We start from the raw sequence: 24570 nt of genomic DNA on the forward strand, positions 1-24570 counted from the left end.
GTCACAAACCTTCAATTCTTCAATTTGTAAAAAGCACAATATCTGGGAAACAATAAAGCGAAGCACAATAAAACAAGATATGCCTGTACTAGAAGAATGGTCTCATGGCAATAGGTCCTGTTTCCTCACTAAATGCACCAAAGCCAGTAATTTCATGGTTTGAATAGGGGAAAGAATGTGAACGTCATTGTAAAATAAATAGGTTGCAAGATTAGTTAACTACATAGTAGTGCTACTATTTGATAAAATTTGAATGATAATTGTATATCTAGCATATTAAAAAAAGGACTGAAATATTCAAATGTTTGTAACCCTGAGACATAATTAAGCAAAATAAACTTGTCTTTAAGGACGTTTCAACCTTCCATTAGATTATTTACCTTTTCATTACTGAATTGGCACTAAGAGTTTTCAAGGACTGGGGGTAATTTTCAGTGATTTGTTCCACTTCTGTCAGGTAAGTGATAATTGTCAGCTATTCTGATAAGCAAAAAGAAATATGTGTGACATTTAAAAATATTTATCTGTCCATTTGCCAGCATGTATGTTGTTTTGTGTGATAAAACCTGATGAAGGTAGTGGGCATCATTGAACAAACTTAAAACTTAATTGGGTAGTTAATTTTGTCCTAAAACTACCATGTCCACTACCAGAAATGAAGCAATAGTTTAAGTTTAAATTATTTTTTGCCATCACAGCATTCTGACCTTGCAGCTTTCCTAGAGTATTCAAAGTTTTATCCTCTCCCAAATGTACTCAACTTATCCCATAACACATTTCTTTTTCTTTTTTTGCTTTTAGGGGACATTTTATTGTCTTCAAAAAGTAGACTCTAGCTCTGTATTCAAGTTGGGTATTTTGATTGGTTTTAACCTTTACTTGTTCACAGCCAATAATCTTATTTTCCCTTTATTTTCATAAAGAAAACATTACCACAATATTTTTTTCAAGCAAAATCTTAATATTTCTAAGCAAAAACTAATCTGTATGTCTTGCTTATTTATGTTGATTTTACATATCTTCTTAGCTTAAGTCTCCCCAAAGGGATTGTTTCATTGATTTGTTACTCCCAACACCTAGAACAATGCCTGAATTTAACAGCACTAGAAAGAATAATTAATTCCATTGCCTTGGATAGAATAGAGGTGGGGGCAAGTGCTGATGTCCGATTTTGCTTTCAGCTAATATTCCTATATGTAAAAAAAGCATGTTTCTCAAGAGGATGTGGCTTGTTCACTGTTGTAGCCTTATAATTTGGTGCTGTTGTATCCCTGCATGTGGTAATGATCTACTACTTTCTATAGAAGTCAAGCCTATTCTTAACATAAATTATGATTACTGTTTTCCACATCACATTTTATATACATATGCCTCTTGAAAATTAGCAGGCTACTGAGGCATTTTTTCAATTTAAACTATGGCTCTGTCAAACTCCTAGCTCAACAAACGGCTTTGGGAATTTTTAAGTATATTCTACTCAAGAAGTTGTGCTCTTCAACTTAACTGAAATCAAGAGCAGATTAATACAGCTGATAGTTTTAAGCACTTATAACTCAGCTATTAGCTAATAATAAGAGGTTGAGATAAAAGCGAACAAAAGGCAAACCCAATATAAAATAAATGTGTCTACTTTTGGAAAAGAATAATTTAAGAAAATAATTCATTAAAAAGGTTTACTTTCTGCAGACAAGTTATAGGAAAAAGTGCCTCTTTAGCAATCAACCTAGACTAAATCGACACAGCACCCTAGTACTTACAGCTATAACCAAAAGTTAAAGACAGTGTAGTCTGTGTAACATGCTCTTACATCTGAGGTGAGCAAAACTTGCTTTTAACCATACAGATCTTGTTGACATCATTTTGCGTAACATATCTCCAACTAAGAGGCTTACATTAGGAGTTCTTACTCCAGAGAAATGTACTCTTTTACAAAATTCTGCCACAATCTAGTTATAGTCAGATCTTTATTTTAGATTTTCATCTGCCAACTTAGCGTTTCCCACCAACTCGGGGAGCAGAAATCTTCACAGGCTTCACAATCTTTTGCTTAGGTGCTGCCTTTGTGGGAGCCTTAGCAGCAGCCATTGCTGTCTTTTTAGATGCTTGCTTAGCCGTTTTTGCTTCCTTGGCAGCCCTGATAGCTTGTTCTCATTGAGCTTTCCTAACTTCAGGTTTCTGATCCCTCTTGGCCATCATATCAGCAAGAGACGCAACCAGTGATGGCCCTCTGGAATTTGACTGCACGGCGGGTTCTTTTCTTTTGAATTTCTTCCGACTGTCCTTTTTTGTGCTTTCTTTTGTACAGGACAGCCCAGTTTATCTGTCGAGAATTCCTCTTGGAAAGGAATGCCAACTTGCATTTTGCATTAAGAAAATTGGAAAACCTTCCCGTTGGTCCTGGCATAGCACCTCCCGTGTCCGGGGTAGATCTTGTACCCACTGAAACTGCACAGCTCGACCTTCATGGCCGCAGCTGCCCGAAAGAAGGAAAGATGGTGAAGAGCCATAACACATTTCTTAGAGAGTTTTAATAATATCTAGAGTAGAAAGGTTGTCAAATTAGTCTCCCCATCAAATATCTGTATGTCTGAAGAATTTGGGTGATTTATGTTAGAAGCATTGCCAATCCTTTAAATGTTATTTATTGTAGGGTTATGAAGTATTTTTTTAATTACGATGAATCATAAATTCCATTCTTAATTTCACTCAAAAACAATTATTTTTGTGGGTGTGTTCTGTTCTTTTAAATTCATTAAACTTATCTAGAACTAAGTACCATGGTAGTTGTAGAGGCATCGATGTAGAGTTCTCACCCTCATGACTATTAATTTTATTGGAGATATTAATACCACTTTGCGGGCACCTACTAACTGTACAATCCCAGAAAACCTGATTACTTCTTGGGGACATTCCCTTCTATTTGAAAGCTCAGTTGAAATAATATCATGCAGAATAACATATGCGCATTGACAACTTGTACAACATACTGTCCGGGAAGGTAAGGAGTCCTGAAGCTAATTTTTTATTTATGTGGGTGGGTGTAGAGGGGGAAGGAATAATTCCTTCTGAAATACTTAATTGTTGGACTACAATTTAGATCTGTGGGCAATTTTAAGTGTTGCCTATCAAGGCTTAATAGGAATTTGACAACAGGTAGGATAGAAATTATTTTATTTAACACATATATGCTTATTGGGTGCCAGACACTTTCTAAGCCTTTTTACAAATATTAATTCATTTAATATTTGTACTTTGCATACTATTTTGAGTTCCACAACATTATTAGACTTGACACTCTTTTTATGGGAACTGGGTTCAAATGGTTCCACTTGAAAATATAAAGAATCCAGTGATTAATTTTTTACTACATCTTATTATAGCTATTTAATGAAAGGAAATATGTAAAGACCACGGTTCTATTCAAAATTAGTGAGATGGAGCCTCTCCCTCTTACTGTTAATGTTCATAGCTTTAAAAATCCTAGGATTTTGCTGCTTTTTAAAAAGTCAAATTGGGAAACAGGAATAAAAGAATACATTTTTCTCAAATGATTCATGTACCACTTATTTACTGTATTGTGTTGCTGTATTTTATGCATCTTATTTCTATGTAAAATTCGGTGATAGATATGCTAATATTTTTTGCATCCTTGGGATCCTCTAAATTTTCAAATGATGGACAAATGAAAGAATAAATGTGGAAGTGATTTGGAACTTGGAATGGTGATGTGAAGGTAGTGTGAGGTGAGATCCCTGCCCTAACTCCAACACACTCACATAAAGATTATGAATTTAAAAGCATGAATTAAACACATATATCATTATGAATGAAAAAAATTTTGAGATCATTTTTCAATGGAGGGATGAAGGCAAGTTCGCAGTTCTGGCATTTACAATACATCTGGAGTTAAGCTACAATCTAACATAAGTACGTTAATTTTACGCTGGGAAAGGCTGACCTATGGCAAAGATGATTTACAAGGAGCTCTATGGTACTTCTTGGCTGGAGGTTAGGAAACTACAGATGACACAGATTTGGGTGGGGTTTTTGTTTTGTTTCGGTTTTGGTGAGCCGGGGGAAGGGGGCTCTGCAGCACCAAAAAGAAAGACTTTCTCCCAAGGCTGCGTGTCCGCCAGGGGGCAGTAGTGAGTGGAAGAAGCTTTGACTGTCTGTAGTCCTCGCTTTCCGATTCACGTGACTCGTACCTCTCTCCGCCTCACCAACCCTACTTCCGGCCTGGCATCACCCGGAAGTGAGGGGAGTGAGGGAGGGAGGGGTAAAGGCGGACCGCGCGGCGGCGGGGTGGAGGAAGCGAAGCAGCGGAGGGAGGAGTTGCCGCCGCCTTCTCTGCCACCATCACCACCACCCCCTCAGCTACAGTCACCGCCACTTCTATGACCTCTCCCGGTGTTTGAGATTGGAGCCGGCGCTGGTGGGTTTGTCGCTGCCAAGGGCTGCGTAGCTCCGAAGGTTTAACCGTAGGACAGAAAAACCAGGTAAGTCCTGTATCGGCTTCCCGTCGTCCCCTTCTACTGGAGGGGTGTTCTGTACTGTCAGTCTGTACTACTGAGTGTGGCGAGAAGGTCATTTTAATCTGGGCAGTCTCCAAAGTCACTTCTTCACCACTCCAGTGTTTCCAACACTCGTGCACCTTACAGGGGTTAGAGACGGGGAGATTAGGTCCGGACCTGTGTCACTTTCTTGTACCTTCCTGGGGAAGTGTCCTGATCATCCATGGCCTATGTTATTACCTAATTAATTGAAGGTACTCGGCTGTGCCCGGTATTGGAAGTCACATAGACTGATCACTATTGTAACAAATTATTTTGCTGCTTCTATCGCCCTGGAAGCATAAGCCAGACTGAGAGAACACTGTTGTTTCTATTTCGTTTTGTTCATTCTGCCCCCTTCCCAGTCAAGTTACTCGCCATCCTTGTTGCACCCTGTGGCATCTTTATCTTGGTCACTTTTTGTAGTAAACGGTGAGGTTATGTTAAGCACTGACAACTCATATTGTTTCACAGGTCATTGTTTTTCAACATCTGATTTTTGTTTTAATTACACCCTCTTCATCTATAGTTTGGTTTTGTATTGAGACGTAATGTGTACAGAGCATTGAATTAGGTGATACTGAGGTGTGGGAGATGTTAGAGGGCATGCACAAGAAATAGGCTCAAGTCTCTGGCCTCAAAAGAGTGTGCACTCCAGTTAGTTGAGTTCAGTTATGAATAGAGTGGGTTCTAGCAGCGCAACTGATTAAATAACTAGGCTGCTTATCTCATCCTTTCTAAAGGATATTTTGAACTGAGGTATTATTTTTTATTATTCAAACTTTCTTGTGTCTACAGTCATGAGATGAGAGGGTTTTCTTGTAGCAGAGGGTCCCACAATGTATTAGGAAAGATGGATGCACCCTTTTAATCTCAGTAAAGTTGTGTATTAGAAACAGGAAGTGTTATGACCTGCAGGGAAGGGAGCATTTGAACTGGGCCTTGATAAATGGATAGGATTTAGCTTTGTAGGGGAGGGCAGCCCAGGTAGAAGAAATAATGTGAACAAAGGCTTGGGGGCTAGAAAGATGCAGGACATCCAACAATACATTGTATGTCAGCATCCCTATTTCTAACAAAGCCACATCTTCCAAGATTTTACTGGTTAAAAGAAAAAATATATATATATATAGAATACAAAACTGATAAGCTTACAACAATATCCAACTACCCTCCAGCCAATAAAAAAACTTATGTAGAGAAAAAATCATGAAATGACCAAAACAATATTAATGTATCATATTGAATTCAAATGTAAGCTCAAATCTAAAAGAGAAAAATGTAAAGCTTGCTGTAGGTACTTTAATTTTGATTGAGTGTTGTGTCAAAATATAACTTGGAATCATTTTTTAAATTGCTGGGAATGAATAACAACATTGTCTAAAGCCAGAAGCTGTTCCAGGTTTTCCCCAAGGAATTTCTGCATTTCCTTTTCTCCTCCAAATTGATTTTTCTGCTGGTCTCCTTAACCTGGTAGAAACTATTCTTTTCCCATCATAGTCTTAGAAAGATCTTGATTTGTGGCCTCTAGGTTGTGTTAAATTAAACACTAATTCCTCCAGAGGATAGGTTAACATTTCTGGTCTCTAATGCAGAAGGTCGTTTTTCTTTAACAAATGTATACCAGAAGCAGTAAAATTTGAAAAAATGAGAGAGAGAGAGAGAGAGAGAGAGAGAGAGAGAAGCTAAAAAATAACCCCAACTACCACACTACAATCTTTACTTCTGTGAGGGTTCTGAGGCAACTCAGTCGTTTTTATAAACCCTTGTTATAACTGCTTTTATGTATATGTATTTAAAAATACTTGGCAAACTTTAATCAAGACTTTCGACATCCTAGTGAGTGAAAATAATCTTCATTTGCCAGTTGGTAAAGTAAATTGTGAGGAGGGATTAGTCTGAGGTGATACAGGCACTGGCATAGATGAGAATAATATTTGGGAGTTTTGTCTCAAAATTTCCTCTATTCGTCTTTGTTAAAGGGCAGTACAGCATTTAAAAGTTTCACCGAGTTTTTTTGTTATGTTTTGTTTTTAATTAAAGTTTATTGGGGTGACAATTGTAGGAGGGATCAAATATATGGTGATGGAAGCAGAACTGACTCTGAGTAAACACAGAGTTGTGTTTTTAAACCGTGATCTTTCTTAGAACATAAATCAAGATGGGGGCAAGGGCCGGCCGAGTGGCTCAGTTGGTTAAGAGCTTGCTTAAGAGTTTGAGCTCTGAGCAACAGCGGTTCGAGTCCAGCCCGAGCTGAGCAGCCGCTGAGCTGCCAATAGGTAACAGGATGGCTCAGCTAAAAAAAAAAAAAAAAGATGGGGGCAGTGAGCAGGGAGGCAGACAGGAGAGACAGGCAACAATCAGACCTATTCAGTTCAATTTACCATCCTAGCAATCATGTTTTTTCACTTATAAATCTGTCTTCAGGTTGATTTAATGTGATATAACTTGCTTACTTACCCACTGAGATAGTATGGCAGGAAAAGTTATCACAAAACCTTTAGAATGTGTTTCATTAAAGTAAAAGGGTAGGATATTTCTGGTTTCATAAATGTTTCTAGTTTCTCCATCACTGTTAGAAAATTTAAGTGATTTCCTCGTATTTGTGGGCTCAAATGTGTGAGATATTGGTATATTACATCGGTTTTCACAGATACTTCTTTTCTTGAAGGAAATCACTATAAAATATCCCCATTTTGAACTAATTAGGTTCACTTTGTACCATGTTTTCTGTCCACATTTAAAATTGTACGACTCAAGTATTTAATTTTTTAACCTATTTTTACATTATAATTCTCTAGAAGCCCATCTTTTCAGACCTATAATCAGAAGTGCATTTTAACAATTTACTAACTGAAATAAATGGGTTAGTTCACATCTTAGGGAAATTGTTTTAACCTGGCCATTTACCTAAATTGATTTGTGAAAATTAAAATGTTTTGTTTTATGCTGTTGTAACTGATGCCTATCGGGGTTGTGCATTTGATGTCTCAATCAAAGTAGATAGGGAGGGAATAATACTGCAATTACTTCCCTCCCCTCCTCCCACCTGAGAGTTTGCAGAGCACTGTATACTTCTTCGAATTATGAAGAAAATGGTTCCTGCTTCGTGAGTGTTCACATGAAGCACACTACCTGCTATTCAGGATAGGAGAGCATTAAGAGTGCTTCTGTTGAGACCTGAAAAACTGTCAACAGAGATATAAGAATAGAGTGAAAGAATTCCACAGTGGAGGGCCCTCTAAAAAATTCTCAGGACTGTTTAGGATAAATTTGTAGCTGACCTCTACTGTCACGAGGATACTTAAGAACTGATCCTTGAGCTAACAGAAAAGCTTACAGAGCTTAGTTGTTAAAGACTTACAAGTATAATTTCCTTTGTTGATCTTATACTTACAATGGTAGGAAAAAAGGTATCTAATTTTTTTGGTGATGATAAAATTATTTGCTCTAAGAATTCAATTGAATTATTAAATTAATTATTAACTTAATAGCATTACATTAATATAAAATAGCAAACATTGATTACTAATATATATATATTAATCATATTATTAAAATACTAATTTAATATTAAATTATTTGTATACAACTAGTTTCATTTCTGCCAATAAATGCTTTCTTTTATTTTACTGTACCATTTCACTGTTAATTCTAAATATCACTTTTTAGTTCAGATTTATAGCCACAATATCTTGGTATTAATTTTTAATCATAACTCTAAGTGCATTTTTTATTAGCAATCAGATTGGTGTCATATGTCTTCAGGTATTCTCCATCTAAAGCAGTGTTTTATCTTGCTCATCTTTTTCTAGCTATGTGATAATAGGGTTAATTTTAGTCATGTAAACCCTTGTAGTCTTCAGATAGTTTTAAAGCCTTAAATTCATTGTATGATGATGGATAAAGGAATAATTTATTTAATACAGTATATTATTTGACCTTGAGTGTCAGGGTATGATTAGGATTGCCTAAGAGTTTGTCTACTGTATTATTACAAAAATAGCCCACAAATTCCTGTTTCTTAACTTTAGGGCAAGTGGTAAGTCATGGGATCCTGAATCTTTTACTATTTTTATTTGTTGTTGTTTCATGTAAGTGAAACAGATCAGAACCATTCATCTGTCTGGCATGAAAAAATAAATCTGGCACTTTGTCTATTATTTGCACTTTAGTAAGAATTGACATATTCTTTCATAGGACCAAATTATTCCTAGACCTGGCAAGTGGCTAAACTGAGATTTAAGGAGAGTCAGTCTGGCTTCAGAACTATGCTCTTACCTAAAAAAAAAGAACTATATTTGAAGAACATAGACATTTGAGCAAAATTAGATCTATTGGAATTAACTTCCTTGTTTGTCTTAAAGTGAGAAATGCTCATTTATCTTCTTTGAAAGTACAAATGAGCAAATTGATTTGATGATTAAAAATTCAAGTATTGGTAGCTCAAAATTTCCTTGGAAGTTTCAAACTAAATTCAAAAGTAAGGACACATTGTTTTGCTTTTAGTTAATTACATTATTTAAATATATGCTAAAGACCTAATGTTTAAAATGGTGTTAGTCTTATTTTAGTTTTATTCTCAGAGTCTCCTGGAAAGAGAAAGGAAACAGTCCATGTGTGTTGTATCTTTACAGTAAGCTTATTACTTGTATGACGCTAGACAGATTTCTTACCTTTTGTGCCTCAGTTCCTTCCTATTTCTAAAATGGGAGCAATAACAGTACCTACCTCATAGGATTGTCAGTGAGTTTAATACATGTGTAGCTCTAAGAGCAGTGCCTGGCAGGTAGTAAACACACACAAAGTGTAGTTACTATTATTCTTTTAATCCTTATTGTAAACATAGGTTTAACAACCTGTATAATAAAAATGTTAATTATAGCTTTGCTGTACTATAGATTTAGTAGACTATAGGAGCAATATACTAATAATCAATCAGTACCTGCAAGTGATATTTAATTTTTACATTACACCACAGAAAATGGAAAACTCAGATTGGAGGGCACATTAGCCTATAGTACAATTACAGTAAGCTGACATGGCATCTCAAAACTCATTATGACAGCTAACAACTCATATCACCCTGCTGTACTCATTCTACTTCTCTCCCAATCTGCTTGTATAATTAGTGAGCCACAGACTTTGGACCATTGAGATTTTCTAGATTATTTCACTAGTTGTCAAATGTTGAACCATACTTGTATTGAATGATTTCTGAAATATAAAATATAGGCAATGGAAAAGGCTTTAATACTGTCTAACCTATTCTGCAAAATAGTTGGCATTCTTACAAAGTTATGTAAATTGAATTTTTTAAATAAATTACATCAGCACTCCAATAACAAGTGTTTATTGCATGTTGTTGTATATCTAGTGTTTATGTAGGCCCTGTGCTATGCAAAGAAGCATAAGGCATATGCTCCAATGTCTAGCCAGAGAAATATGTCTAATACCAAACAACTACAGAGAAATTTGGCACTGAACTATGATGCTTATTCTAAGGGTTTTCAGAATTCAAAGAGAAAGTGGGTCCGAGTATTTGACATGTTTCATGGATGAGTGGGACTTGGGTTCATTTACTCACTCACTCTACAGTTATTTGAGAGTAGCTACCATATGCAAGGCTTTGTGGATATCATTGTGAATATGGTCCTTGCTTTTTTGGAGTTTACAGACGAGAGTGATGTGATAGGATTTAAATATGTGGAAGAGAGCATTCTAGGTGAGGGGACCAATCTAAATAAAGTCATAGAAAGAAATGGCAAGCATGGACTGTATGGCAGTGAGGGCACTTGCCTGATTGTAGTAGAGATTTTTTGTTGGAGACAAGTATTGAAAGTAATAGTTGTGGGCCATCTTTGGAATGCTTTGAACAGCCATTTAAATCTGTGGGAAATAGGGTGGAACAGTCTTCTGGGACTGAGCCCTTAACTCATGAGATGTGACCTGGAGAGGTAGATAGTGCCAGAATTGAGTTAAGTTGTAGGACACTCAGCTGGTGTCACAGAGAATTGCTTGGTAGGGGAGAATCCCCATATCCCCATATATCTGGTGTCGGAAGGGTTGTAAGTGTGGTACTAGTATGACAGTAAAGGGGATGTATGGGAGGGAAGACTGGGTTTTTCCAATACTGTCATCCTTTGAATGCTTTGAACAGCCATTTAATCTGTGCTGAATTCCTTTGGATACCACTTTTTGGAGAGGGTTAGGAGAATGGACTTTGGAGTCTTACTTCAGAATCATACTGCCTCAATTTGATTCCATCTCCACTCTAATTTGTTTCCTGAGTTTAGAATTTTGTATTAATTTTTCTTAGTGTCATAACTCTAGGCAATAAAATGATATTTATACAGAGCAGCTGGGGTCAGTAACCCTAGTAACACCAGGTAACATTGAAGAGCAGTGTACACATGAAGTGGCAGTGGGAAGTACAAGGAGAAGTCAGGCGAAGTAGAAGGAGGTTAGGCAAGGAAAGAAATCTATTCTGTAATGGTTGGTAGAATGCCATCAGAAATGTCTTCAAGCAAAACAGTACATTTGCCCTTGTTTTCAGTTGTGTTTCTGTAAGAATCGTGTGGTTCTTTTGTCCCAAGATCAGGAAGACAAACTTAGCTGCAGTTATTTGACTTGGCCATTTGAGGACTACTAGTGGTCGTCAGTTGAGGCTCTGTTCTTTGTTTGAAGCATCATCTGGTTGGTTTTAGATTATCTTTTATATTTGAATCATCTGGCTAGACCATTTGTATCCTAGTTTTGTGTAGTACCTAAACACAACTTGGTCAGAAGTTTATGTGGTAAGTTTCGCTTGCAATCTGTGTTAGTATTCTCTCAATTTGGCTTAAGGCATGAATGGATTGCCAAATGAATGCCTGTTATGACCTGTCTTATTCTCTTGTTACCTTTGGGTTTAATATAAGTACAACATGTTTTAAGAAGGTTTAACAGTATTATTCTGGCACTTTGTAGATTTTTTTTCCACCAGACAAGTTAAAATGATCACACAAGACCATTTTTGTGTCCTCCCAATCCTTTATTGTGGTGATCTCCAACCTTATATAGGGGAAGTTCTTTTAATCTGAGTCTTGAGATCAGGGCAGATACAGACATTTTAGTCCCTGAGCAGTAGTTGCTGGCAGTGCTATTCTCTCCTTTGCTCTGGGAATATTAGTTGAGACTCGTGGCAGAAAAGGGGCTGTAGCAGAGAAGGGAAGACATTATTGGGAACCAGCTTGTAGCTCCGTGAGATGAGATTTCTAGATCTACCAGTACATCCTGATTTGCAGGTTGGAGACTCCCACTTTATTTCATCCAGGGCTGTTGTCTTACACAATTCCAGGGGGCAACAGTCACATTATTAGTCTGTAAAAATTATGACATGGAGTTATGCAATATAGCAGCCGTGAAATCAACCAAAACCACTTCTGTTTTTTGCTCCAATTTTTCCCTCAATACCTACATATACAAGCATGGTAGTCCCAAGTTCATCACTTGAATTTCACTTCCCACCTTAACGCTCTCCTGTAATCTAACAAGAAATTTAGATCTTTGACTGAGGATTTTAAGATTTACATCTACTTTCTTTATTTAAGTGTACTTGTTGGTAAAATGATGATACCTGCCCTAACTCATAGATTGTGGTGAGTATTGAGTGAAATAGTATATGTGAAAGCATTTTGTAAATTATAAAGTGCTATGTAAATATAAAATAATATTCTTTCTTGATAAGTTGTAGTGGAAAGAGTACTGAATTTCAATCAGGAGTGTGGTGTTTAAGTTCCAATTTTGCTGTTAACAAACTGTGATTTTGGACAACTTTGTGTTTTTGGGCCTTTGTTTCTTTATCTATGCAAGGAAACTATTGGGTTACCAGAAAAGTCATGACACATTTTTGCAACAAAAAACAGAGAAAAAAATATGTCATGACTTTTCTGACAACCCAATAATAATGCCACTTCTCTCTTCTCAGAAACCCGAGTTATTTTTTTCTCAACTCACCTTCAATCAATCACCAAATCTATTTAGTTTTTGATATTTCTCAAACTTCCCCCCTCCTTTCTATCTCCATTCAGTTCCTAATCATTTCCCTTCTGGGCAATAGCTTTTTTTATTGTGGTAAAATATATATAATATAATATTTACCCATTTAACCATTTTAAATGTACAGTTCAGTGGCCTTAGTATATTCACAGTGTTGGGTAACTATTACCATAATCCTTTTCCAGAACTTTTTCATCATCCGAAGCAGAAAATCTGTACCCATTTAAACAGTAGCTTCTCATTCCCCCTTCTCCCACCCCGGTAACCTTCATTCTGCTTTCTGTCTCTATGAATTTACCTCTTCTAGGTACCTCTTATAACTGGAATCATGCAATATTTGTCCTTTTGTATCTGGCTTATTTTACCTCATTCTAGCATGTGTTTAGGGTTCATCCATGATTAAGTATATATGAGAATTTCATTCCTTTTTATGGCAGACTAATGTTCCATTATTGGACAATAGACTTTTAACTGGTCTTGCTGGCTCTGGTCTTGCCCCTTTCAAGTTTATCCTTCATGATGTGACCTTACTTACCTTTCCAACCTCTCATCTCCCCCACCAACACCATATTCCCAGTCATACAAAAAGCACGCCTTCAAATGTAACTTTGTTCATGGCCCTTTTGTTTAGCATTTTTTTCTATTCTTCTGGAGAACTCCTATTCAACCTCTAAGACCCAGTTCACCTAACATTAGCAAATTGGATAAATTATGGTGCAGTCATATAATGGAATTCTATAGCTTTTTAAAATCATGGCCTATATATTAGTGATTAAAAGCACAGACTCTGGACCAGACTTATTGGATTCAAATGTCAGTTATGTCACTTACTAGCTGTGTGACCTTGGGAAAGTTTCTTACCATCTCTGTGTCTCAATTTCACCATCTGTAAAATGGAGAGAACAGTAGTACCTATCAAATTGGGTTGTGAAGGTTAAAATAGTAAAAATAATTAGGTATTATTATGTGTTACTATTTACTGATGCAGAAAAGTGTTCATTATCGTGCTGAATGAAAAGAAGCATGTTATAAAGCAGAATAGGATATTTTATTAAAAATCTGTGTGCTTATATATACACACACACATAAGATAACCTCTTAAACTTACATACACATACACACACAAGTACACACACATAAACATATATACCCTCAAAATTTTAACGTTAGTTATCTCTCAGTGGTGGATTGATTCGTTGTTTATTTTTATATTTGCTAATCCATATTTTTTATTTTTCGCCAGTTGACATTTTTTTTCTTACATTTTAAAGGAAAAAAGACACAATTAAAGCATCTCTTCTGTGAATTTTTTGCTGAATTCCCTTCATCCTTTAGGTCACTGTAGCGTACCATGCATCCCTGAGCCCCTTGAAGGCAGAGCCTTTGTCATATTCATTCACCTTTGTATCCCTAGCAAGGCCTAGCACAGAACTTAAAAGATACTAGGCACTTAGCAATGTTAGTAAGTTGAATAGGAGATGGAATTATGTGCCAAGTACTTTACATATGTTATCTGATATATTCCTCTTAGCAGTCCCATGAGTAAGAGTTATCTGTATTTTTCACAGGGGAGTGAGCGTCAGAGAGATCAAACAATTTGCTGAAGGTCACACAGCTAGTAAGTGACAGAATGTAGATTGAAGTCTAAGTTTGCCTGATGCCAAAAATGTTCTTTAATGTCTGTTGAATTAATGAATTGCCGAATGAATACCTCCTGTCTCCAATTAAATAATTTATGAAGGACTCCTTTGTAAACAGAAATATGCTCATGAATGTAAGGATGTGTTATTGTTATTTCTTTCCTGCTATGTTCCCACCCACACCCTTGATTCTGACTAGGCAAACCTGCTTTCCTGCTTCTGTGCACAATATTTTCACTCTCTATTCAACCAGCAGTTTAGTTTTCCATATGTCTTATGTTGCCCAGGTTCTACCCATTCTTTAGGAACTTGGCTCATAATTATGATAATGAAGCTTTTCAGACTAAGGTAGCCATTTCCATCAAATTCACTTTTGTGTGTGCATGTTGAGGAGACTGATTTGCAATTATGTGGCCAGATATAATTTGTTTCACGCCAAAGTATGGCATTACCATCTTTGAACATAGAAAAACTTTTCCTAATTTGATCTGTTTACCTATCTCTGTGCTATATCCTACTTTAATTTCCTACATTCATAGTCACCTTTTTCAAAAGGAGGTGCTGTCAGAATTAGTTTTTAGCTAGAAGATGTTAGTAAATTCAGTCTTATTTGTGTATGTGTGTATGTGTGTTTGTGTGTTCATGGACATGAACCCTTCATCAAAAATAGAGGATAAAAAGGCAGATAAGGCAAGAGAAGAGGCACTTAAATAATTTATTTCAGGCCCGGCTGAGTGGCGCATTGGTTAAGAGTTCACTTGGGACTCCAGGTCTGAGCAGCAGGGCCCTGGTTCAGATCCCACATTAGGGCCAGTAATGCTGTGCCCTCTATAGCTAAGATGATGAACAACAGCTTGACCTGGAGCTGGGCTGCTATAAGTTGCCGTTGACGGTGTAGGCTGCAGCCCCTGCTGCAGTGGGCTGCCATAAGCTACCATGAGTGGTTGGCAGCCGACGTGAGCTGCCAAGAGCTGCCATGAGCTGCCAAGAGCTGCCGTGAGCAGCCATCCAGTGACCGGCGACCAATGCCTCACCTAGGAAGAGTGCAATGATAATACCAACATGGGCCAGTGAAGCGACGTCCTCCACAACTAGACTGAAGAACAAAAGGATAGCAACTTGTCTGTTCTCCTTCCCCGATTCTCTGATTCCCCATCGCTGTTCCCCTCCCCCAATTCCCCAATAAAATCTTTTAAAAAATTTATTTCAAAGACCCAATAGAATATTCTAAACCAAAATTTAGAATTTAGTTGTAGCTTGACTCCACACAGGTTTTCAGAATTAGAAAGGTGAACCCTCTTTAAAACAAACTAACTGAAGGGAAGCATCCACTTTGTAAAAATTACATGTCTAAAATGGAGGGAAAATAGCTCCTTTGTGGGTAAAGCACTTTTTTTTTTTACTCTACCAGAACCAACTTTCTAAAGATGTCAGCCTATTTTAGAGTCTTAGTTTTGTGAGATGACAAAGTTCATCTTATTTCTTTCTAAGAACATACATGGCCTGAGGAATGAATTTGGGGGATGGAGAGGAACCTTCCTGCAAATTCTAATGAGTTTGCATTTTGAATTCCATAAATAGTAAATGTTGATGGCTCTTTGTCTTGATTTCTGTTCAACAAATGTGTACTAAACTTAAATTAATATTTTTTTCCAGCAATTCAGTGGATTTGATATAGCCATCAGTATTAGGGCTTCTGCTTGCTTGTGATAACAAAGCACTTGAAATTTGCCAGTTAAAAAACCCTTACAGGTACAGAATGATGTAGGTCTTCTCTGAATTCATTCTCATTCCCTTGTATAAAGATACCTGGCTAAACAGTTGTCTTTCACAATTTTGAATTGTTAATTCCTTTTTAAAAATTGAGGTCCCACACATTTCCAGTGTGCAATTGTTCATCCTTATCTGTTTCAGTAGTGATTCAACTTTGAACAGGCAAGAAAGTTATCAGATTTTCACCTTTATTAACCAGAGTCTATAACACAGGACATCAAAGGAATTGAAGGGTTGGGTGTGGTTGGGAGTATAGATCTGGACTATATTTATGGAATGTTTGCTTCATGCTGAAAATTGCTCTTTGGACCTTGATTTAATAAAAAGAGAACATTTATGAACAATATGACTATTAGGAAGAGTCAAAGTATTCTGAAAAACAGTTATGTATAGGAAGTTAATTTCTAGGTTTCAGTCATACTACATGAATATTTCAACTTTAAAAGTTAAGACAAGGGCAGACCAAGTGGCTCAGTTAGTTAAGAGTGTGAGCTCTGAGCAACAGGGTTGCCAGTTCGATTCCCACATGGGCCAGTGAGCTGAGCTGACACTGAGCTGGTGAGAGTGCATGCTCTTAGCAGCAAGGTTGCTGGTTCACCCCCACTATGGGATGGTGGGCTGCGCCCTCCCCCCACAACTAAGATCGAACACCACACCTTGAGCTGAGTAGCCACGAGCTGCTGACGGGTGGCCGCATGGCTCAGTGTGCAACAAGGTTTCCGGTTGGACTCCCGCATGGGATGGTGAATTGCGCCTCCCCCGCCAACTAGATTGAAAGCGGCGACCGGACTTAAAGGTGAGCTTGCGCCCGCCACAACTAAGATTGGAGGACAACAACTTGACTTGGAGCTGATTGGTCCTGGAAAAACACAATGTTCCCCTTCCCCAATTCCCCAACACTGTTCCCCTCCCCAGCTCCCCAATAAAAATCTTTTAAAAAAAAAAGACACAATAGTTTGTCTACCAACATGTTAACTGCTTTTTTAAAGTACTGGCAAGATTGGTTGTATTCTTACCTGATAGGGGAAAAACCTTTACATAATCAGCAAGATGGGTCACCAAAGCATATTATATATGCTGAGTATTACACTTTCTTCCAACACAAGTCAAATGCTAGTGTGTGTGGGGTTGGTGATATAAATCTACCTGGTAACTTTTGGTTTGGCAGATTATAAATAGTGTCAATGAAGCCACAGTTATAGGCTTTATCTCTGTGGGAGGCACTTATCCTCTGGACATTAGCTATACCTGTAACTCTGCTGCATGATTTTCAGAATTCATTTTATTAATTAAGAAAGAGGCTAGTCCAAAAAAAAAAAAAGAGGCTAGTCCAGAAAAGATAGCTCAGCAAACCTTCATCAATACCCATGCCTTTGTCCTCATGATAGGGAGGGTCTGTAATACCCAGGCTTTCAAACACATCATGCATATTTTTATTATATCATTCATCAGTGGCGGCTACACTTAAAAACTTATTCCTTTGGATGTCTGGAATATTCTGCTCATGAAGTACCTCTGTGGTTTCAACTCTAGATCCCTTTTGCCTTTATCTCCAGACTCTATAGTCCTAAAACTTTATGGTCTCAGAAAACCATGGAAAAGCCTTGGCTCACTCTAAACATTTGTAGAAAGTAATAGGGCTTGTAGATTTATTTTACTTGCATTTCCCACTTTTTTCGTGCTTGCTTTTGCGCTCATACAACCACTGTATAAGATGCACCCGGTTTTTAGACCCCAAATTTTTCGAAAAAGGGTGCGTCTTATACTTGGGGAAATATGGTATACAATTTTGTGTTTTTAATATATAATAATTTATTTGACCAATTCCATGTTGATATTTTGGTTGATTCCAGTTTTTCAGTCATATAAACAATGTTGTGATAAGCATCCTTAGCCATACATCTTATTATAGTTTTCTGTACTTTTCCCTTTTTTAGGTATATTCTTAGAAGTGGAATTTCTGGGTTAAAGGGCATGCATATTTTAGGATTATGATAAATATTGGTAAATAGAAACCCTGTAGGGTTTGTTTTAGTTTATATTCCTGTCAGCAGTGGATCAGAATTCATTCACTCAAAACTATTTTTATATTAATGATTTTTTTAAATAAAAGACTTTGTAAAATGCAGCATTTCATTCAGTATTTTATTTTTTCCCAAACAGAACACCAGTATCTGGTTTAATTATAACTCATTTATATGACAGACCTGACATGAGCTCCACCTGTCATTGCTGCCTGCCCTTGAGTTGAGGACAGGCAGCACTTACCCCTAGTAATGCCTCCATGAGGCAGAGCGGTCTTTTCCAGAGTGGGATTCACTATGCATTTCCCCATAAGAAATGGTGCTCAAATACTGTTAATATGTAGTCTAGCTGCATTATTGTCTAAATAAATTTCTGAAGACCAATGTGTGAACCTAGCCATCATGTATATGTTCTTTCTATGAGAAAACATGTTTCATCTTCAAAATCGACTGAGAAATAACTGTTCAAGGAACCTATTTTTAAATTGAAGGTACTCATTCAATCAATATTTGTTGAGGGTCTATCATCCATGTGCAGAGAAATATGCTAGGCACTCAGTGGATATTTCTTTTGATAATTTAGTGTTAAGGCCACCCCTAGTCACCACTTGTTTTGGTCAGGGCAGGACAACTAGTTGCAATTATAACTCTAGAGGAAACATTACTGGAGTATGTCCGTTTATGCTAGACAGTGGACCAGGGGAAGAGGATTCTGCAGAACTTTGGGGGCTAGGATAGAAGGAATAGCTGCCCAGACGAGGTAGAAAAAAATCTAGGAAATTGTAAGGAAGGGGAGATTTGGAAAGTTTAATGTGTTTGTTTTAGTTTAAGGGGAGGAGAGGGTACTGTTTGCATATCTTCTCAGGATGAGTGAGAATGGACATTCAGGTTGAATTGTGTCTGTCACCAAAATGCCATGTGTATGGATATTAATATTTACATATACCTGTACAAAGCTGATCACCAGAGTTCTGTGCTTGAGAACAGTGCCACTGTGCTGCGACAGTACTTCCAGAGAATCTCTTGAACGCACCCGCTATTCCACCTTTAATGATTGTTATCTTAGTTCAGGCCCTCATCTTTTGTCTGAACTGTTCTTCCCAGACAACACAAAATAGGGGAAGGAGCATACTTTTTGGAGTCTAAAGGTGTGAGTTAGAATCAGACTCTACCATTCATTGGCTTCTTGGCATTAGGCAAAGAAACTCTGATTACCTCTCTGAACTTGAATTTCATCTTCTCTAAAGGAGGACAGTTTCACGTGGTTTATAGGATTAAAGTGTTTTAAAATTCCTGGCATATGATAGGAACTCAATATCTCAGGGGTTTTTTTTAAAGATTTTATTGGGGAATTGGGGAAAGGGGAACAGTGTTGGGGAATTGGTGAAGGGGGACAGCCAAGTTGTTGTTCCTCAATCTTAGTTGTGGAGGGCTCAACTAGTTCAGCTCCCAAGTCCAGTCGCCATCAGGCCGCCTGTCGGCAGCTCGCAGGTGCTCAGCTCAAGGTGCGGTGTTCAATCTTAGTTGTGGGTGGACATAGCCCACCATCCCATGTGGGAGTTGAACCAGAAACCTTTGTTGTTAGGAACATGTGCTCTTACCAGCTGAGCCATCCTGCCACCTGTTGGAAGCTTAGTGGCAGCTCAGCTCAGGCACAGCTTACTGGCCCATGTGGGAATCGAACCAGCGACCCTGTTGCTCAGAGCTCGCACTCTTAACCAGCTGAGCCACTCGGCCAGCCTGGAACTCAGTAGCTCTTAATTCCTTTTCCGTTTTAGTCTCCTTCTCTACACTTCATATTTCCATGCACTACCAGCATCATCCGTTTTTCAAATCTTCATTTGAAAAAAATATGAAAGTAGTATATGGGGCTAAACATGGCCAACTGACCATACATGTGTATCTCTTGTTCTTCTCAGACTCCACTGATATCACAGTAAATGAATTTTTTTTAAAGATTTTATTGGGGAATTGGGGGAGGGGAACAGACAACTTGCTCTCCTTTTGTTCTTCAGTCTAGTTGTGGAGGATGTTGCTTCACTGGCCCAAGTTGGCACCATCATTGTGCTCTTCTCTGGCGAGGCAGATCAGTCGCCGGCTTCTGGACGGCCGCTCACTGCGGCTGCTGGCCACACACGGTAGCCCATGGCAATCCACTGCCACAGGGACTGCAGCCCACGCCGTCGCAGGCGACTCATGGCAGCCCAGCCCCAGTTGAGCTGTTGTTCAGCATCTTAGCTGTGGAGGGCAGTGTCACTGGCCCTCATATGTGGGATCCGAACCGGGGCCCTCTGGCATCCCAAGCGAGTTCTTAACCATCGCGCCACTCGGCCGGCCCCATTTTAACTATTTTTGAGTGCACATTTTAGTGGCATTTATAGGCACATTGATATTGTGCAACCATCACCACCATCCATCTCCAGAACTTTTTTCATCTTCCCAAACTGAAACTCTACCCATTAAAGTGTATTGGTGGCAGTTTTTGTTTATTTGTTCTCGGCTTTGTGACTGAGGCTGCTAGTGAGGAGAAATGTTACTCTATATGAAGAAAGACATGAACAAAAAATGTGATTTGAAATCTGTATTATCCCAGAAACACAATCCATAAATTAAAAATGGACACATTGGACTTTATTAAAATTAAAAACTTTTATTCTGTGAAAGAAAATAAAAAGACAAGTCACAGACTGGGAGAAAACATTTGCAAATCACATTCTGGCAAAAAATTGTATCCAGAATAAAATTTAAAAATCCTCAAAATTCCAACAATGGGAAAATAAAAAACCCAATAACAAAATGGGCAAAAGCTCTGAATAGACACTTCACCTAGAAGATAAACAAAGCAAATAAAGGAAATGCAAATTAAAACTATTAGAGAAATGCAAATTAAAACCAAAATGATGATCTTAAATGTACCAATCTGATTCAGGATGTTGATAGTGGGGTAGGTTGTGTGTGTGGAGGGCAAGAGGTGTATGGGAAATCTGTGTCCTTTCTGTTCAATTTTGCTGTTGTCCTAAAATGATCTAAACAATAAAAAATCACAATGAGATACCACTGTACACCTATTAGAATGTCAAAACAGAACAAAACTGGCAATATCAAGTGTTAGCAAGGCAAAGCAACTGGAAATTTCATGTACTGCTGGTGGTAATGAAAAGTGGTACAGCCATTTTGGGAGACAATTTGTTAGTTTCTTATGAAATTAAACATGTACCTACTATGTGACTCAGCAATCCTTCTGGTTATCTATCCAAGATAAATGAAAACATGTTCACACAAAAACCTATATGTGAATCTTTATCACAGCATTATTCAGCATTAATTACCAAAACCTGGAAACAACTTGGTTATTTCAACTGATGAATAAACAGGTTATTGTATATCTATACCATGGAATAGTTACTACTCTATAACAAAAAAGGAGAACTACCTGGTGATTCATGCAATAACATAGGTGAATCTGAAATTCATTTACCTAAGTGGAAGAAGTCAAAGTTAAAAGGCTACATAATTAATGTATGATTTCATTTATTTGACAATCTGAAAGAGTAAAACTATAGGGAGGAAAACAGCTCAGGGATTTCAGGGTTTGGTGGTGTAGGGAAGTATTGGTTATAAAAGGGTAGCATGAGGGAATTTTGGAAGTGATAGGATGGTTCTCTCTCCCTTCTCCTTTGCCCCCAACCTCACTTGTCAACTCTTTCCAAATTAATAGGCATGTATAATAGTTAGAACTTTTAGCTTTCACAGGTAGAAATAAAGACAACTAATTATCCCCCCCAAATCTATTCTCATCTTGGTAGAATATAAAGTGCAATTTCATTAACGAAAGTAAATGCAACTTTATTAACCCATATGTCATAATGGAAGTCATAGAAATGCCTTTTTCACTTAAAAAATGGGGAATTGTATTAAAACAAACAAACAAAAAAACCCTTCTGATTTCACTGGAATTTGCTGGTTGTACGAGATAAATATTTACCACTGCTTGAGCATTCAGTAGACCATTTGTGTAAGTTAATGATCAATTTTGTGAGTGTAATACCTACTTGAGCTCCTTGGACTCTTACAGAAAAGCATTTATCTTGCAGTCCAGGCAGCCCAGCATGGAAGGTGCCAACACAAGGCAAATGCTTTCCTTTTACAAGTATCCTGATATTTTAAATATAGAGATTTTAACATAAATTTTCAAAAGGCTCATTCAGTTTTAGTGACTCATTTCTAGTAAATTTAAATTGCATAAACATCAGTTATCATATGATTCTTGTGAAACAGTCTGCTAGAACTAGACATATCCCAGGATTCTTACAAGATTGGGTTAACAAAAGTGGGATTTGAACTTGTTTGAGGAATATACATGGGCAGCAGGTTGAATTGGCTAATTCCTTGGATTTATGGGTTTAACACCACATGTGTTGTCAGTCACTGGATTTCCCTAAACAGTGAGTATGTTCACTGTAGAAAACTTTACATAAAGTACAGCAAAAAATCGTAACAGTATTACCAGAATTTCTAAGATAACTGTATAGTCTTCCAAACATTTCCCTATGCAAACATACACACTTACGTCTGTCTGTGTCTCCTTTTAAAAACAAAAAGACTTATTATTCAATATATTATTGACTGTCTTTAAATGTCAGATAATTTAAATTTAATAGCTATATAGTTGAATACATGGGCTATCATTTATTTTACCAGTCCTCATTGTTTTAGGTATTTAAGGTGTATCTACTTTTCTTGTGATGAGTATTTTTATATTTATATCTTTGAGTGTTTCTCCATTTATTTCCTTAGAATATATTCTGAAAGCAATACTGCCAGGTCAGAGCAGAGAGTGGTAGTTTTTCTAAGCTTATTTTTTACATCAAAAGTAATATATATGCTCATAGTAATGAAAATTCACAAGGTACAAAAATACATATGGGGTAAAAAGTAAAATGCTCTTGACTTCTTAGCCCTCCATTGCATTTTTCGTTTAACATATCTTGTACATCTTGTATCAAGAAATATAGACCTAGGGCCGGCCGAGTGGCGTGTTGGTTAAGAGCTGACTTGGGATGCCAGCTCTGTGCACCAGGGCCCCGGTTCGGATCCCACATAAGGGCCAGTGACACTGCCCTCTGCAGCTAAGATGTTGAGCAGCAGCTCAACCTGGAGCTGGGATGCCGTGAGTCGCCGGCGATGGCGTAGGCTGCAGCGCCTGCTGCAGTGGGCTGCTATGGGCTACCGTGTGTGGCCAGCAGCCAGGGTGAGTGACCAGCAGCTGGTGTGAACGGCCGGCAGCCGGTATGAGCTGCCAAGAGCCACTGTGAGCGGCCGTCCAGAGGCCAGCGACCGATCTGCCTCACACGGGAAGAGCTCAATGATAATATCAACATGGGCTGGTGAAGCAATGTCCTCCACTAGACTGAAGAACAAAAAAAAGGACAGCAACTTGCCTGTTCCCTTCCCCCAATTTTCTAATTAAAAAAATCTTTAAAAAATAAAAATAAAATAAAGACTATTAAAAAAAAGAAATATAGACCTACTTCATTTTATGAAATGGCTGTATGATATTTCACTGTGTGGATATGTTGTATTTTATTAGTTCCTTTTTGATTAATATTTATGTTGTTTTCAGTTCTGTGCTATAACAAATGTTTCCAGGAATATCATTTTATATGTATCTTTTTGAGAATATTTTTTTAAATAAAATTCCTAGAAGTGGAATTGCTATTTCAAAGGGCATGTATATTCTCAATTTTGATAAATAGTGCCAAACTGCCCTCCAGAAAAATTATACAAATTTATTCTCCCACTAGCAGCATGTAAAAGTGGGTTAGTACATTTTAAGACTTTTGATACATGCTGTCAAATTGTCCTCCAAAAAGATATCATTTCATACTTCCATTGGCAGTGTAGAAGAGTATCTATCTAACCACATTTTCACCAAATGTTAATAAAATATTTTTAAGCTCTGTCAGTCTGTTATGTGAAAAATAGTTATCTGTTTACTTTTATTTCCAATGACTAGTGAGACTTTTTGACTGTTTGTATTTCTTCATTGTGAGTTGCCTGTTTATTTCTATTGTGCATTTTTCTTTTGGGTGTTCATCTTTTTTTTATTTAATTTTATTGGTGAACAGCCATGGTCATTGGCTACACATTGCTTTCATGCTACAATGGCATAGTTGACTCTTTTAAGGAGGGTGTAGCTCACAGTGGCCCATGTGGGGATCAAACCGGCAACCTTGGTTAACGTTATCAGCACCATGCTGTAACCAACTGAGGTAACTGGCCACCCCTGGGTTTTCATTTTTTTGATACAGATATCTTCGTGTATTAAAGATATTCATAATTTGCCTGTCATACATATTCCTAGTCCTTTTTTATAGTTTGTTGTTTATTGTTTATCTGTTTGTATTTTTTCCTATGCAGAAGCTTTTTTTTTTTATTGGGGAATTGAGGGGATGGGAACAGTGCTGGGGAATTGGGGAAGGGGAACAGACAAGTTGCTGTCGTTTTGTTCTTCAGTCTAGTTGTGGAGGACGTTGCTTCACT

At 37.5% G+C, this 24570-nt stretch overlaps 1 protein-coding gene and 1 pseudogene across 3 annotated transcripts in view; one reads left to right on the forward strand and one right to left on the reverse strand.

Moving 5' to 3' along the window:
* Nucleotides 1–1979: 1979 nt before the first annotated feature.
* On the reverse strand, nt 1980–2482 carry LOC109385682 (60S ribosomal protein L24 pseudogene; annotated as a pseudogene).
* Nucleotides 2483–4311: 1829 nt separating this feature from the next.
* Nucleotides 4312–24570, forward strand: part of ATP7A (ATPase copper transporting alpha) — a 137243-nt gene continuing 116984 nt past the window's right edge. For 2 of the 3 annotated variants that reach the window (XM_019648195.1, XM_019648198.1), the window contains exon 1: nt 4312–4496. The gene's annotated coding sequence lies outside the window, so the exon portion shown is untranslated. Of the gene's footprint in view, nt 4497–14187; nt 14209–24570 lie in introns of those variants that run through there. The other variant, XM_019648197.1, reaches the window with a different exon arrangement.

Source organism: Hipposideros armiger, unplaced genomic scaffold, assembly GCF_001890085.2.
Source record: "Hipposideros armiger isolate ML-2016 unplaced genomic scaffold, ASM189008v1 scaffold_121, whole genome shotgun sequence".
NCBI classification, from domain to species: Eukaryota; Metazoa; Chordata; class Mammalia; order Chiroptera; family Hipposideridae; genus Hipposideros; species Hipposideros armiger.